The sequence below is a fragment of the Haliotis rubra genome, unplaced genomic scaffold, assembly GCF_003918875.1.
Source record: "Haliotis rubra isolate DU_JTF1 unplaced genomic scaffold, ASM391887v1 Scf240, whole genome shotgun sequence".
Classification (NCBI taxonomy): Eukaryota; Metazoa; Mollusca; class Gastropoda; order Lepetellida; family Haliotidae; genus Haliotis; species Haliotis rubra.
In genome coordinates this window covers 985831-1000617 of record NW_025766448.1, presented here as the reverse complement: position 1 = coordinate 1000617, position 14787 = coordinate 985831, and positions in this window count along the sequence as shown.

Genomic DNA, 14787 nt, shown 5'->3' with positions numbered 1-14787 from the left:
TTGATCGTGTGTATTTCCATTCATAACCTCACCTCAATGAAAATACCAAATACGTATAACAATGTTGACGTACGTATGACATCACTATCGGGAAGCGATTTTCTCAAAATAGCGTGTTCACTGATACGACTACGCCGGATTTTTCGAAGGATGATTTTGTTGTTTCAAGCAACGTACATGCATAAATGTGACATGTAAGTAGTCCGAAACATTCTTACGATCTGCTGGTTGTTCATTTCTTCTTTTTTTCATTCTGACCAATGGAAATAGTCAGAAATGAGGAAAAATACCATCGTCGGTGTGCGTGAGTTTGCGTTAGTCATCGCGTCACGCTTTCCGAAACTATAATATGTTGTGATGAATCTAGGAAATCATTGGAATACTCCTATTTTATTTAACTATCGCTTGCTGCGATACCTTTCCCATGCATGGTCTAAAACTATTGAGCAAGTGTATGCAACAAAAGTAGGCGAACGGATACAGAGTACGTGTACTCTGAGATTGGCTTTGTTTACATTTCAAACAAGTGGTCCTTTCCCAGTGCGGCATCTGATATATTTCGTTAAGTTTCACTGAGACACTTGGTATTGGTGACAAAGACCATTTGTCATTTTATTTTGAACTATATGAGGAATTGAGGGATTCGTGTAAGGAAGATGGCATTGAATTTTACAATTGATTTTAACAGTGTATGAAATAAGCCAAAACTCCAGCGAGACATCAGGGCTTACAACTTCAAAATGTTTCCAGCCCAAAATGGATTTAAAAAGACCAAATATGGTGAATTTACTTAAATGTATGGAACATCTAAAATTTTTACCAGACCATCGGGCTGGCTAGCTGTAAATTTAGACCGTTCGTCAGAAATCTAGCCCGTCTCGGGCGGTCGGACGGGCCTTATTTCATACACTGATTTTAAGAGCGAAACATAATCGACATACGTGTGACGTGATTTTATAAACACTCTGCAATATGGCTGAAAATTCACTTTGACGTTAACTGTGTTTGCGTATTCTCAAAACATTCTCCGCGATTCACTGTTCATCGACAATGTTTTAGAACGAGCTCGAGCGTTGGTGATTCGATCAAACAACAACAAAAATACCGCTGATCACAATGATACGTTTCGTTCTTTTAAATTCAATTCTCCCAGTAAAAGTGTGACATTTGAATTAAGATATACTATAAATATTGCGCAAAACGCAGTGAATGGTGATTTAGTAATGTGTCAAAACTGGCGAGATTTACGATGCATGTAATTTTCAGTTTATCTGCCCAACAATGAGTGGATGATGTCATAGAAAAACGAATTTGAAACAGAATTAAAAACTGCAAATTGCATTTATTCTTCGTGATGTATTTGGATATGGTTTTGACATCAAAGTAAAGGTGGAAGAGGAGGGACATATATCGCACTATTTATGAAGGCATTAAGTAGCAAACAATCACCGATGGCTACTGGATGTAGTGCATATACGTTACGTTTTAGTTTTGGTCAAAGAAGATCTACTATTGGAAAGGCGGCGGACTCCGGTTGAATATGTTATACAATTTGGTTACGTGGTAACACTTTTAGTACAATGTATACGTTTTTTCAAACTGCAACCCCATTACAGTGTAGAACTGACCACATAGTCAGCTGACGGCCAAGCAACAGGTGGATTAAAACAGTAGCCTGCGCATCGAGACACAAGAACCACACAGGGTCTATACCTGCACCACGTGAAATGGGTCTGATAAGTTCTAACAACATCATTCGTTTATCAGTCGGGCACCAATGACGTCATTTCCAAGGGACACAAGCCAGGGTGTGTTTATTATTGACATAGAACTCTCAGTTAATTTGGAAAATTTGAATCGATATAACGCAAAAAATAAATTAGCTAGTTCTGATATATGTCCCGTTTTGGCTATAAAACTACTTGACAAACACTTTTTATGATGAAAACGTGCAAGACAAAAAGGTTAATGTTCGTGTACACATGCCCTTTGAAAATGATCTATAGAAATGTAATGGTGGTATTTTGCATGACATGTGTCTCTAAATGCACACTTTGGCACAAAAACAATGCTTTGTTTCTTATATTGTTATACGGAAGTGTTGGTTGTTTTTTAAACAGTGTTGTAATTGTGTCACATAATTAAGATTCAGTATTCAGACTATATAAGGATATTCTAGATGATAATTTAACCGTGGGCTTTCCATGGTGATTTAGACTAAGAATATATGTCAACAGCAACCTATATTTATCGACAGAGGAGAGTAAAAGTGTCAAGTGCTAGCCTTGGTGACTTGGTTGAAAGCGTATCACCGTATCCAAATATCGCGGATAGATGTCCATGATGTCAGTCACTGGATTGTCTGCTTCAGACTCGATTATTCATAGAACGCCATGACAGAGCTGAAACATTGCTGAGTGTGGAGTAAACAACAAACAATGAGTCGTAACAAGACAGACCAGTGATCAATATGATGAACACCGTTCCACCGCGACCTAATAAACAAAATCGCCGAAAACAACCACTGATTTATGGCCTCACACCACGAGACCCCCGTCCATGAAAGTAAACCAGAAACCATGCACGTTTAGACCAGCAAACCCCCTGTACCATTCTTCCATACAACAAGGCATACGTTCATCCACAATGCTCCTAATGACAAACATCGGTCTATAGTCAAATTAGCCATTACCCACAGCTGCCTAGACAGAAATTGATTTAAACCCCTGGCGACCTTGTCCCTGTTGATGCTGTTCCTGAAGAGGAGCCATCAGCAGCTAGTTCTAAATATCCTTACTCGGGCAATCTCCACATATAAACATTGGCTCCTACTCGAAAGGCTATATCCCCCAATGCTAAACTACGCTGTAAGACCAGCTACGTTCTTGAGTGAGGCATTGTCCGGAGCGCGTCCTTGAGTTCAATAGAATCTGGGAGTGCCGTCGGTGGCGGCCAATCATCACGTCCAGGTCTTGGGGGACACAGTGGTTTATACTACCTAAAGCCATTATTCCACCATTGGGCGTCTCGTGGGGATATTTCACATCTGCCATTTTTGGAGATGTTCTTGATCACGTTCCACTGGGTTGTCGTTTATGTGTGTGTACATACTGCCATTTGCACCTCTTTCATGTTCAAGCTCATCAGCCCTTCATTTCCTCTTACATCCTAGGCATCTGAAGATCGGTTTAAAATAATGAAATCAGGATTGTTTGAATCGCCAACGTTTTATCATCATTGTTTGACAATCATTCGTGAATTTATGCCTATGATACAGTCGAAAAAATAGAATGAGTTCTCCTTTTATGCTTTGATCCACGAAAGGGTTTTGTCTCGTATATTGTACCAAGCACACCTTTCCGTTATAAATACAACAGAAGTGTCAACTCTTCAGATATTTCCATCACCCTGTCTATCGTGATGTACTGCAACATTCAAGTCAAACATCACTTAATGTCCAAGCATATGGAAATGTAGGGTGTATCATGTAAGGTTCGTGGTTTGGGATGTGAGCTGTTGAGTGACGGCTTATGTGTGCTTTTTTGTTGTTGTTTTTGGTTATTGTGAGTGTGTGTATTATCATTAAAATACTTGTTCCTGAATATCAAATGGTCATTGTTTTGGTCACAGTCTCCTTGAAAACCATTTGGAAACAACTCGCCGATGTTACAGCTACTTTCATCTTATTAGGAACCGATCAATATTAGTCAATAAACCCTATTGACTAAAATCATATACCAAATGCCATTACATCATGACGTCATACACAACTCCTCTCCTCAATCACTTCCATGGAAACAAGGTGTGATGTGAGGCAACCTCAAATTCCTGTGGTATCATCTTCTTCCCGTTGACATTTCTGGAATGAACTCGTGACAAGTTATAGAGAATTGTGTCACTCAACCGTGACAGAATCGACATGAAAATACCAGTCCGTTTCGCAGCACCGTCATCGTGTTTTTCATCAAACAGGCTGATCAGCTGCATTCATTTGCATTCAGGCGAACAAGAACTTTGAATGGAGCAACGCCTGTCTTATCACAATGTGAAAGATATATCTGGTGGCACATAAACAATCCAACCGCAGAGTTGATCAGGACCACTGAGGTATATTGGCTTAAATCTGCTTTCAACAGCATTGATCTATATCGCGGTGTGTCGGCTGCGTATGGTTGGGAAAGACATTTAAGATCGTAGACGTTCACCAACTGTTGACAAACCAGAAACATTATCTGGGCCTGTATGGGATTCAACCCTGGATGAGTGGCTTCTTGCACGCCCAAGGGGCATAAATCTCAGACATCCACGAGGATTCACTGCAACGTCTAACGATGGTGGAGTGGATTGGTATCATTGAAGGTAAAATATATTTTATGAACGGTAACTTTTTATCCTCTATATTAGAATGTTGCTGTTGTCAGGCAGGGTGACATAATACAATGCAGTTGACAGTCTATAATCTGATAGTGAAAAACAACAACGACAATCACAAAGGACAAATGTTGGTTGACACAGCAACAACAGGCAGAAGCCATCTGTAAGTGACGGGGCACAAACACACAACAGAAGTATTGTCCATAGTGTTGCTAGCCAGCTTCTTAAATGCTAATCAAAGAGTTAATGATACTATCATCACTATTTGTCACCCACTTGTTATGTATTTGGATTCTTGCAACGAGAATGCTTTTAGGAAATATGTGTTATGATTATGAGAATGGCCTTTGTCGCTTAAATTTATTGATGGATCTGGTTGCTAGTAGTTTTTCGACATTGCCTTCTCCGACGTCAACACGCTTCCGGCAGCAACCCTGGACTGTCCTGACGTTTTCATGCCTAGTTCATTCTTCTGGATGTTCTCGCACCTCTCGAGATGGATGCTTACTGTATTGGTTATATGATGTGTGGTAGTGCTTCATCTATAATCATATCGTGCATTTTATCACCATTGTCCTTAGTACAAGCAGTTGAAGGTCTTTCTGTATTTGAATTGTCTTCGTGGCTCTATCTTGCCCTCTTGACCACCGCTGTCCACCTCTGAATAGTTGCAAGGGAGTAGCCCCATCCCTCAACATTACATATTGTCCGTGTAGTTGACTGTTGGAGTTGGAGTTGGAGCATTTTCCGTTCGAGATAATTGATGACAGTGAGGTAGCAAATGTCGACCATTTTCATCAACAGAGGGTACTATAGTCCGTTTGATTTGAGACCGATGAATTGCTCACTAACACAAAATCTAATAATTGCAACAAAACCAAATTTTGCACAGTCACATGAAATCGACAGACCAACTCTGATGATTTTTCTCATAATTTGGGACACGCGAATAAAAACGTTGTTTACGAAATGGTCAATGACATTATTCTGTTGTCACTTTTCGCTTTTTCTTACGAGGGAGGACCACTTGCAGGTAATCAACAAGCGTGTGTAGTGAAATTTCAATTTCACACGTGCATCTCGCACATCTGGCTATTCTACCCTCTCGTAAAAAAGAGCTATCCATGACGACAAGATAATGATCAACTTTTTTATTCGGGTGTCCAAATTTAAGAGACAAATCATCAGAGTTGGTCTGTCGATTTCATGTGACTGTTCAAAATTTGGTTTTGTTGCAATTATTAGATTTTCTGTAAGTAAGCAATTCGTTGATTTCAAATGAAATCAAACTGACTGTAATTGCCCTGATACAGTGTCGTGACTGCACGAACGTGTGTGCGCGCATATGCGTTTATTTCGTGCTACCTCAACAAGACACAGTATATTAGCTCCATGTACACGCTTTCTTTTAATAACGTTTAGTATGGTTTATTAATTTTTTTTAAAGGAGCAAATGCTGAAAATTGTTCATGTTTGCTATAAATAAGGTTTCAAAACAGGTTCATACCTCTGTTTATGGTGTCACAAATGGAAAATATATGGACGAGTCAGTCAGTCAGTAAGTTGGGGTTTAACGCCGCATTTAGCAATATGGTGGCGGGGGACACCATAAATAGGCTTGACACATTGTACCTATGTGGGGAATCAAACCCAGGCTTTTGGCGTGACGAGCGAACGCGTTAACCACTGGGCTACCCCTACGCCCCATATATAGACGAACAGGAACCAGTGCCTCTATCCCTCAGGCAGCCTTTGTCGTCTTGTGGAAACCAACACACCATCGCAATCATATAGTTGACCAGGGTCCATACTGGGAGATATACTCTTAGGAAACAATAGTTTCACACGTACACGTGACTATCATATATATATACATATGTATATTTCAAACTCGGCGTGATTTTATTTACTCTTTAAAGCTTAACAGTAATAGCGAAAAGTGACAACAAAATAATGACCATTTCTTAAACAAGGTTTTTAATCGCCTGTCCAAAATTATGAGACAAATCATCATCATGTCGATTTCGGGGGGACTGTGTAAAATTTGGTTTTGTTGCAGTTATTAGATTTTGTGTTAGTGAGCAATTCATCGGTCTCAAATGAAATCAAACGGACTATAGTCTATTTGGCGCCTGCAGAATTATGGTGGCTAGTTCTGTGATTTGTTCGCTTTTTGTTTGCTTTTTGTTTGCTTTTTTAAAGCCTAACTCAGCACTATTCCAGCGATATGACGGCGGTCTTTGAATAATCGAAACTGGATCAGACAATCCATTGATTGGCATCAGGGTAATCGGTCCTCGATTACATGTGTCAGCCAAGTCAGCGAATCTGACCAACCGATCCCGTTAGTCGCTTCTTACGACAAGCATGGATTGCTGTTTCTAACCCAGATCTTCAAGTGCGGATATTGTGCTTAACCCAAATGAAGGGTGTACTTTACACCCTTCGTAGTCAGGCTTTGAATATTTCTAGCACCCCAGTGTATAACAGAGTCACCAGTTTGCGGGAAGCTAACACACCAACAGCTCTGTAATGAAATGCATCACGATACGTTTACTCCGTATGAAAATTTAATGGCGAACGGCTCCAGCTGGTGACGAAATTCCCCCTCAGTGATGGAACACAGCAGATTACATGGCGCTTTGGTGCTGCTTGCTATAGCCCCGAGTAAATTAACAACGACCTCTCTGACGGTCAACATATAATTGATGCCCACATAGAGGGTGATTACTGAGGGGTTTGGTCTGGCCGCTAGACATCGTGATGAGCGTATATTTGTATGTAGCTGGGATTAAGCTTATTGTCTACGAATGAATAGTCCGTACTGGACAGTAAATGAAGGTATCCTGAAACAGTGCATCATTTATGGAATAGATTCATGACGGATGTCGCTGTTATGTCATTGATGGTGTGATGCCAGACTGCCTGGTGCACCGGTGCAGGGGTTCAGAAATGGCCTTACACCGATAGGAATCGCTTACTCTTAGCATCGCGCTCATTCCAATTAACTTGTAAGGAATTAAAGTATTTTGTGTCACATTACCAACAATTTTCGATTTATGGAGCTTCATAATGATTGGTCAAGAGTATTTATGTCTAGAATCTTTCCTATTCATGTGAATAAACCTTTTTAAAAGTATTTTATATAAAGTTATCACCTTTCACTAAGTAAATTAAGTAATACACTTTTTAGGTCCAAATTTCACTTTTTGACCTCCAGTATTCACTTAAGCCCAAAATAGGGTTGGCATCTCTGCAGACAGGATACTGTAAAGCTTTTAAAGAGTATTTAAATAACATAACGCCGAGTTTGAAATATATATACATATGTTTAATTTGGTTTGAAAAATGTCAAAATATGATTATTTTTAAAAAATGTTACATGTGACTTTTTTGCATGCACCCCCTTTAATTTTGATTCATGTGTCATTTTGTTGGGGACAAGCTTGTAAAGCTAAGTTTTCTTGGTTCAGTCAAGTCAGTTTGGTTTGAGATCCCAGGTTGGAGTAGGTGCCCAGTAATCAATGAGTGAGTGAGTTGAGTTTTACGCCGCACACAGCAATATTCCAGCTATATGGCTGCCATCCGCAAATAATCGAGTCGGGACCAGACAATCCAATGATCAATAGCATGGGCATCGATCTGCGCAATTGGGAACCAATGACACGTGTCAACCAAATCAGCGAGCTTGACCACCCGATCCCGTTAGTCACCTCTTCCGACAAGCATGGGTTATTGAAGATCAATTCTAACCCGGACCTTCACTAGTACCCAGTAATCAATGCTGGTCAAACGAGGCGACCCAGTGGACCGGGTAGTTTCTGGCAAGCTTCCAACTTTATGTGACGTATAAATACTCGACTGAAAACGACAGAAACCAGTGATCAACATTGCGAGCATCATTGTACGAGGTCCCGTTATCATCAAGCCTTACCACTCGATCCATTTCATCCCCTCGTACAACAAGCGAAGGTAGAAAGGGATCTTGTTTTACCTGAGAATCCAAACGAGTAAATTAATTAATGAAGGTACACGCCGTATAGGTTGTCAGATGAAGAGCTTGAGATTAATTCTCCGTGAATGATTTGATTGAAGAGCTGAATGAAATACTGAAGGAGTATGTGATTTTCAGCTTTGAATCAGTCAAAATCAAGAACAAATCGAGTCATGATTCTGTAATGATCAAACCTTTCTATTAAGACTTAAGAAGAACCTAAGAACCGTACCAGCATCTAAGCAGTGTTTTAAAGACACTCTTCCGATACATATTGCTTTATCGAGTGCAACCAAGTCAAAGTCTTTATTCATTGCTTCAATACTTGTGGTTAACAAACCGTTTTCAAACATCCAAGCGACAACCAGCAAATTCCTTCATCTTCGTTCCTTTGAGAGTGAAATAAACATGTCGAGGCTGCCATCAGAGAATTAAGAAGCTGCAGGTCCTGGCTAATTTTTAGACCCTCCATTACAAAAGATACCAGCATTTTATTGTAAGGAATAAATCTGCACTTAAAATCAATGCACGGGACACATTATTTTACGGTCCCGGTACGTAAAATACCCCCCACGGCTAACAGACAAGCGCTTATTTCAGTAATTCATATGCAGAGAGCACAATGGACGTATATTGATAAAAACATCTTAAGATGATGCAATCTGTAAGCATTAATCCACTTGTATGAATCAGTAAAGATCATCAGATCGCTTTCTGCTTAAGTTGCTGTAGGTCCTCTTAAAACCTATCTCAATTTCTATTCATCTCCGTCGACTGTTGTCCCTCAGTCATCCCAAACCTGTCACGGAATAACACGAATGGTCACGAATCTTCGCAATGCTTATTGTGGCGTCTCTACAATTTGGAGGTTCCACTACACTAAATCAGAATCACATGCTCCCTGAGCGAGAGTCGTATCAACTGAAGAGACAGAGACATGTGACAGCTGTGATTGGATGAAATAGTGTGAGATGTTTATGCTTTTTAAAAGCACATACATCCAGTAATTCAAACTGACCACAATTTTAATTATTTAGTGCTGTCATTTTTATAACCATCACTTATGCTTATTGTGTGTACAGATATTTTCCAGTAGGTGACATTTGGTGCGGAACTGGGGTTGATGTGTTCCGCTTCCTGTGCTGGGAAAATGAGCCGGACAATATGGCCAGAAATAGTTTTTTATTGTAGTTTAAGAGCCTGACTCTACCCATGTGTACCTGGAAATGGCTGTTGATAGTCTGAATAATTTAAAATAAAATAAAAGGTTACTATAGAAGTCTATGGGAAAACATTTGTGCTGTGTAACCTGTAGGCTAGATTGAGATTAATGTTTGAGATTGCCTGTTCGAAACTTTGTGTTGAACTTTCAAAACACTGCATGAGATGTACCTGTATCCTTTTCTTTGCAGTAAGACGGGGCACTGGCTTTTCAGGAGTGCCCAGGGTTTGAAGATCAGGGTTAGAATTGGTCTTGAGGATTCTTGTCGAGAGGGACGGCTGACGGAGTCGGATGATGAGCGCATCTGTGTGAGTGTTGAATGATTTTGTCGCCGCCTTTAAGGGTTTTAGTTATACCACGGCGTGTCTGATGCGGACTTGGGGGCCTTATATCACTGGTTCCTGTTCCTCCATATATGGGGCGGCGGGGTAGCCCATTGGTTAATTTTTTATTCGCTCGTCACGCTGACCAGGGTTCGATTCCCCACATGGGTACAATGAGTGAAGCCCATTTCTGGTGTCCCCCGTCGTAATATTGCTGGAATATTGCTTAAAGCGGCGGAAATCCATACTCACTCACTCTAGTTAAAGTTTGACTCCGGGAATGAAGTTAAACATGTTCTCAGGTACAATCTAACGAAGGTTTCAGGGAGAGGTGTATGACTCCAGCTCTATATGTATTTGATCAGGGTTACAGCAATCAAGTTTTCAAAAAAGGGGTAATGGTAGACAAGTGATAGTCACGTGTACGTGTGAAACTATTGTTTCCTAAGAGTTTATCTCCCAGTATGGACCCTGGTCAATTATATGAATGCGATGGTGTGTTGGTTTCCACAAGACGACAAAGGCTGCCTGAGGGATAGAGGCACTGGTTCCTGTTCGTCTATGTATGGGTCGATGGGGTAGCCCAGTGGTTAACGCGGGTTCGATTCCCACATAGGTACAATGAGTGAAGCCCATTTCTGGCCCATTTGAGATCGATCAATTGCTCACGAACTGAAAATCTAATAATTGCAACAAAACCAAATTTTGCACAAACGCTGATGATTTGTCTCTTAAATTTGAACACCCGAATAAAAAAGTTGATCACCATTATGTTGTCATGGATCGCTATTTTCTACGAGAGGGTAAAACAGCCAGGTGTGCGAGATGCACGTGTGAAATTAAAATTTCACTACACACGTAAGTTGATTACCTGACTGTACTACCCGCATGTGCAAAATACTTTGTATTGTATATGTTTTTTACTCTGGTTTTCTGTTAGTGAGCAATTCATCGGTCTCAAATGAATTCAAACGGACTGTATCTTGAAAGCCATCACTATTATGTTGTCATGGATCGCTATTTTTTACGAAAGAAGAACAGCCGGATGTGCGAGATGCACGTGTGAAATTGAAATTTCACTACACACGCTTGTTGATTACCTGCAAGTGGTCCTCCCTCGTAAGAAATAACGAAAAGTGACAACAAAATAATGTCATTGACCATTTCTAAAACAACTTTTTTATTCGCGTGTCCATAATTATGAGAAAAATCATCAGAGTTGGTCTATCGATTTCATGTGACTGTGCAATTTTTGGTTTTGTTGCAATTATTAGATTTTGTGTTAGTGAGCAATTCATCGGTCTCAAATGAATTCAAACGGACTGTATCTTGAAAACCATGTGAAACCTTACTACAGCTCAACTCACCTACTGCCTACACGGCTTGGCGACAAACAATTACGTGCTCATCGTATGTAACAAACGAAACGGTAAATCGCCAACAATATGCCAAGTTAGGGCAAAAATAATCTTCTCATAGCTGGGTTTTACTCGTGGCCTCAGTGATTGTTGCAAGGTTTCAGGTGCCACTCTTGTTGGATAAAGAGAATTCTATCTCCGATAATTGCAGACAACAGCTCTATTTTCACTGCTGAGGCCAAGGCAGTTCATACAACCTTGGAACACAATCAAACCTTATCTAATCGTTTCATCATTTTTTCAGGGTGAGTGTGATGTTTTCAGGCACTAGGGAATCTTCCACTGACAATTGTTATTTTAGAACTGAAAAATCTCGCTACTTCCCAATACGACAAATCTGCTTGCTGTTTGCCAGCCACGTCAGTGTCTTTGGTAACACCATGGCTGATCCTGTGGCCAAGGCAGCACTCGCAAAATCATTACCGTTAACCATTCATTACAGGGCTGCAATTGGCCTAATCAGACAAAAGAAATGAGGCCCAAAGTTTTGATGTCATTTTTTACAATATTGTGTTAGCCACATCAGGTATATACAAAATATTTTGGTTAGAAGGTGAAGATGTCTGCCCATACTTGTGGGGGAAGTAAAAAATACCTGCTCGACTATTGCTTTTACCATCAGAAGGAATATATTGTTCGATGCTGTAACGACGAGCATGTGAGTTATTGTGAACATATTTTACCCCTGTACGGCAGAATACGCTCCCCTTTACACGAACACCTGGTGCTCAGTTCATCTGTTTGACACGTGTTTATGGTTCGGATCGTACAACTGAAGCGGCTTATACTGACTGACTGAGTTTGGTTTTACGCCGCTTTTAGCAATATTCCAGCAACATAACGGCGGGGGACACCAGAAATGGGCTTCACACATTGTACCCATGTGGGGATTCGAACCCGGGTCTTCGGCGTGACGAGCCAGCGCTTTAACCACTAGGCTACCCCACCGCCCCGAAGCGGCTTACAGCAGGGAGATCTTTACAATGCAGAAATGGATTTGTCGAATATGGAAAAGGTTCTGTTTTAGTTATCAGAAATCTCTACTGCTCCAGTAAGTAAGACAGTTTCCTAAAGAATGTTCATTTAAGGCATTTAGTGAGCGAGTTTAGTTTTACGCCGCACTGCGCAATATTCCAGCTATATGGCGGCGGTCTGTAAATAGTCGAGTCTGGACCAGACAATCCAATGATCAATACCATGAGCATAGCATTGGCATTGAAACATGTGTCATTTTCGCCTAACTTTGTCAAAGCGTTTCTGATTTTTTTTGCATTATTTGTTATTGCGAGATTGATTTAAAGTAAGGTGCGGTTGGCGGCCGTGTGTTTATATCTCTGGTTCATTCCCCCCACATGGGAACATCGGAACCCAGTGTATGAAGCCTTAAGCGGCCTTCACACGGCAAACTAAAGTTTGACAACACATGTTGTCAAACTTTCGTGTCATTTGAGCGCCATGCCTCTATCGATGCGGTCACGTGACTGCGATTTGTTGTTTCTGAACAACACGAGTTTGACAACGCTTCACAACACCGAAAGTTTGATGGAAAAGTTGGTGAGAATAGAAACCGATCCTATTTGAAATTACTCTGAAATTGGTGTTGGTGGCGAGTTGTTGGAATGTTCACACTCTCAAACTCGAGTTGTGTTGTCAACCTTTAGTTTGCCGTCTGAAGGCCGCTTTACGGTGTCCGCGCTTGAATATTGCTAAAGTCGGCGTTAAACCACTTACACACTCCCTCGTTTTACCAAGATGGTATGTCTGACTCCGGAAACATTTCCTGCAGTATGTGTTTGTTGTTTACACAGCAATGTGTCAGCTGTACATATAAACAGATATACATATATACAGGCGATCGGTAAATAAACGTCTCGGGACCTGACAAGAATGTCCTACAGAGATCAGGGCCTCCTTTCACAAAGCACTAAGGTGATCGTAAGGTCTGTAAGGTAACCTTAGTGCAATGTTAAAGAATAGGAGTTAAGGTTAACCTTAGTAAAGGTTGCTTCGTGAAAGGAGCCCCAGATTGATAATGAAGTATTTTTGTCTCTCAAAATTACAAAAGAAGGGCGGTGGGGTGGCCTAGTGGTTAAAGCGTTCGCTCGTCACACCGAAGACCCTGATTCGATTCCCCACATCGGTACAGTGTGTGAAGCCCATTTCTGGTGCACCCCGCTGATATTGCTGGAATATTGCTAAAATTGGTGTATTGCTACTATTGGTGTAGATTCTTACACCGGTATAAGCATTTGATCGTGTTGATTGCCACGTCTCTATATAAGCGTCTTACTAAGTGTTTGTTCGGCATTCTAGAAATTGATTCGTCAATATTGAAGCATACGACTTTATGAATAACAACTTCTTGATTATTGCTTCATCTTCACTTTTAGCTTGTGTAAGAATCTGCACCGAGCCGTCCATCTATACAATAAAATATATATAAATAAATAAGTCGTATGCTTCATTATTGAGTTACCTGACGCTATAACTGCTTTAAGTTTAGAATCCAGCGGACAGCGTGTTGAAGTTAGCAATGACAACGCAGTGTTTCCCCATCAGCAAAGAAAACAGAATAAGATGCGAAGGTTTGATGTTAAGTAAGAAGGCCTGGAGATTGGCGTGTTTGAGTTCAGAGTTTGTTGTGGTTTGTGTGAGTAGTAATTACAGAAACACGAAAATAGCTTTGAATCGATTATTGTTGTATCTGTAATTGATCGCGTCTGTGTGTGGCAGTCTAATCATTAATATCGATCCATGCAACTGTGATACGACGACATACAATCACGTCACCTGCATATTTAGTCGTCCTTGTCGCAACCCATGCTTGTCGTAAGAGGCGAGTGACCAGATCGGGTGGCTAGGCTTGCTGACTTGGTTCACATATGCTCATGTTGTTGATCACTGGATATACTCATAGGAAACAGTAGTTTCACACGTACACGTGACTATCACTTGACACACAATACTATCTGGTGACACTCATTTAAGAAATACAGTTCGCTCTACCCCCATGTATAGGGTAATAAGGTACACGTTAGCCCTGAACTATTATAAGTTAAAGTATTGAATCATGTCGTAATGCAAATTGAAGGATACCAAATGGTATTAATAATAATAAGTCATCTTCTATAGCACAGTCTCCAAACACTAAGTGATTGCTCGCGGCGCTTAATCAGAATCTGATGATTATTACCCCGGATAACCCAAGCTGCCTGTTAGACGCTAGAAGGTTATAGTCACATGACTTTATCCAACCGGGTACCCATTTTCTGCTGGTGGAACAGAGGCAATTTTGAACAAACTCACTTTGACCACATGTATCACATGTGCTTCGTTGTGGGGCAGGACTGAAGTCATAGAAACTCTCAGAAGTCAAGCTGCCAAACACGGTCACCCATCCACGGACTGTCCGAGCTCGAAGCTGCTTAACTTCAACTGATTTGTGACCTGAGCCCA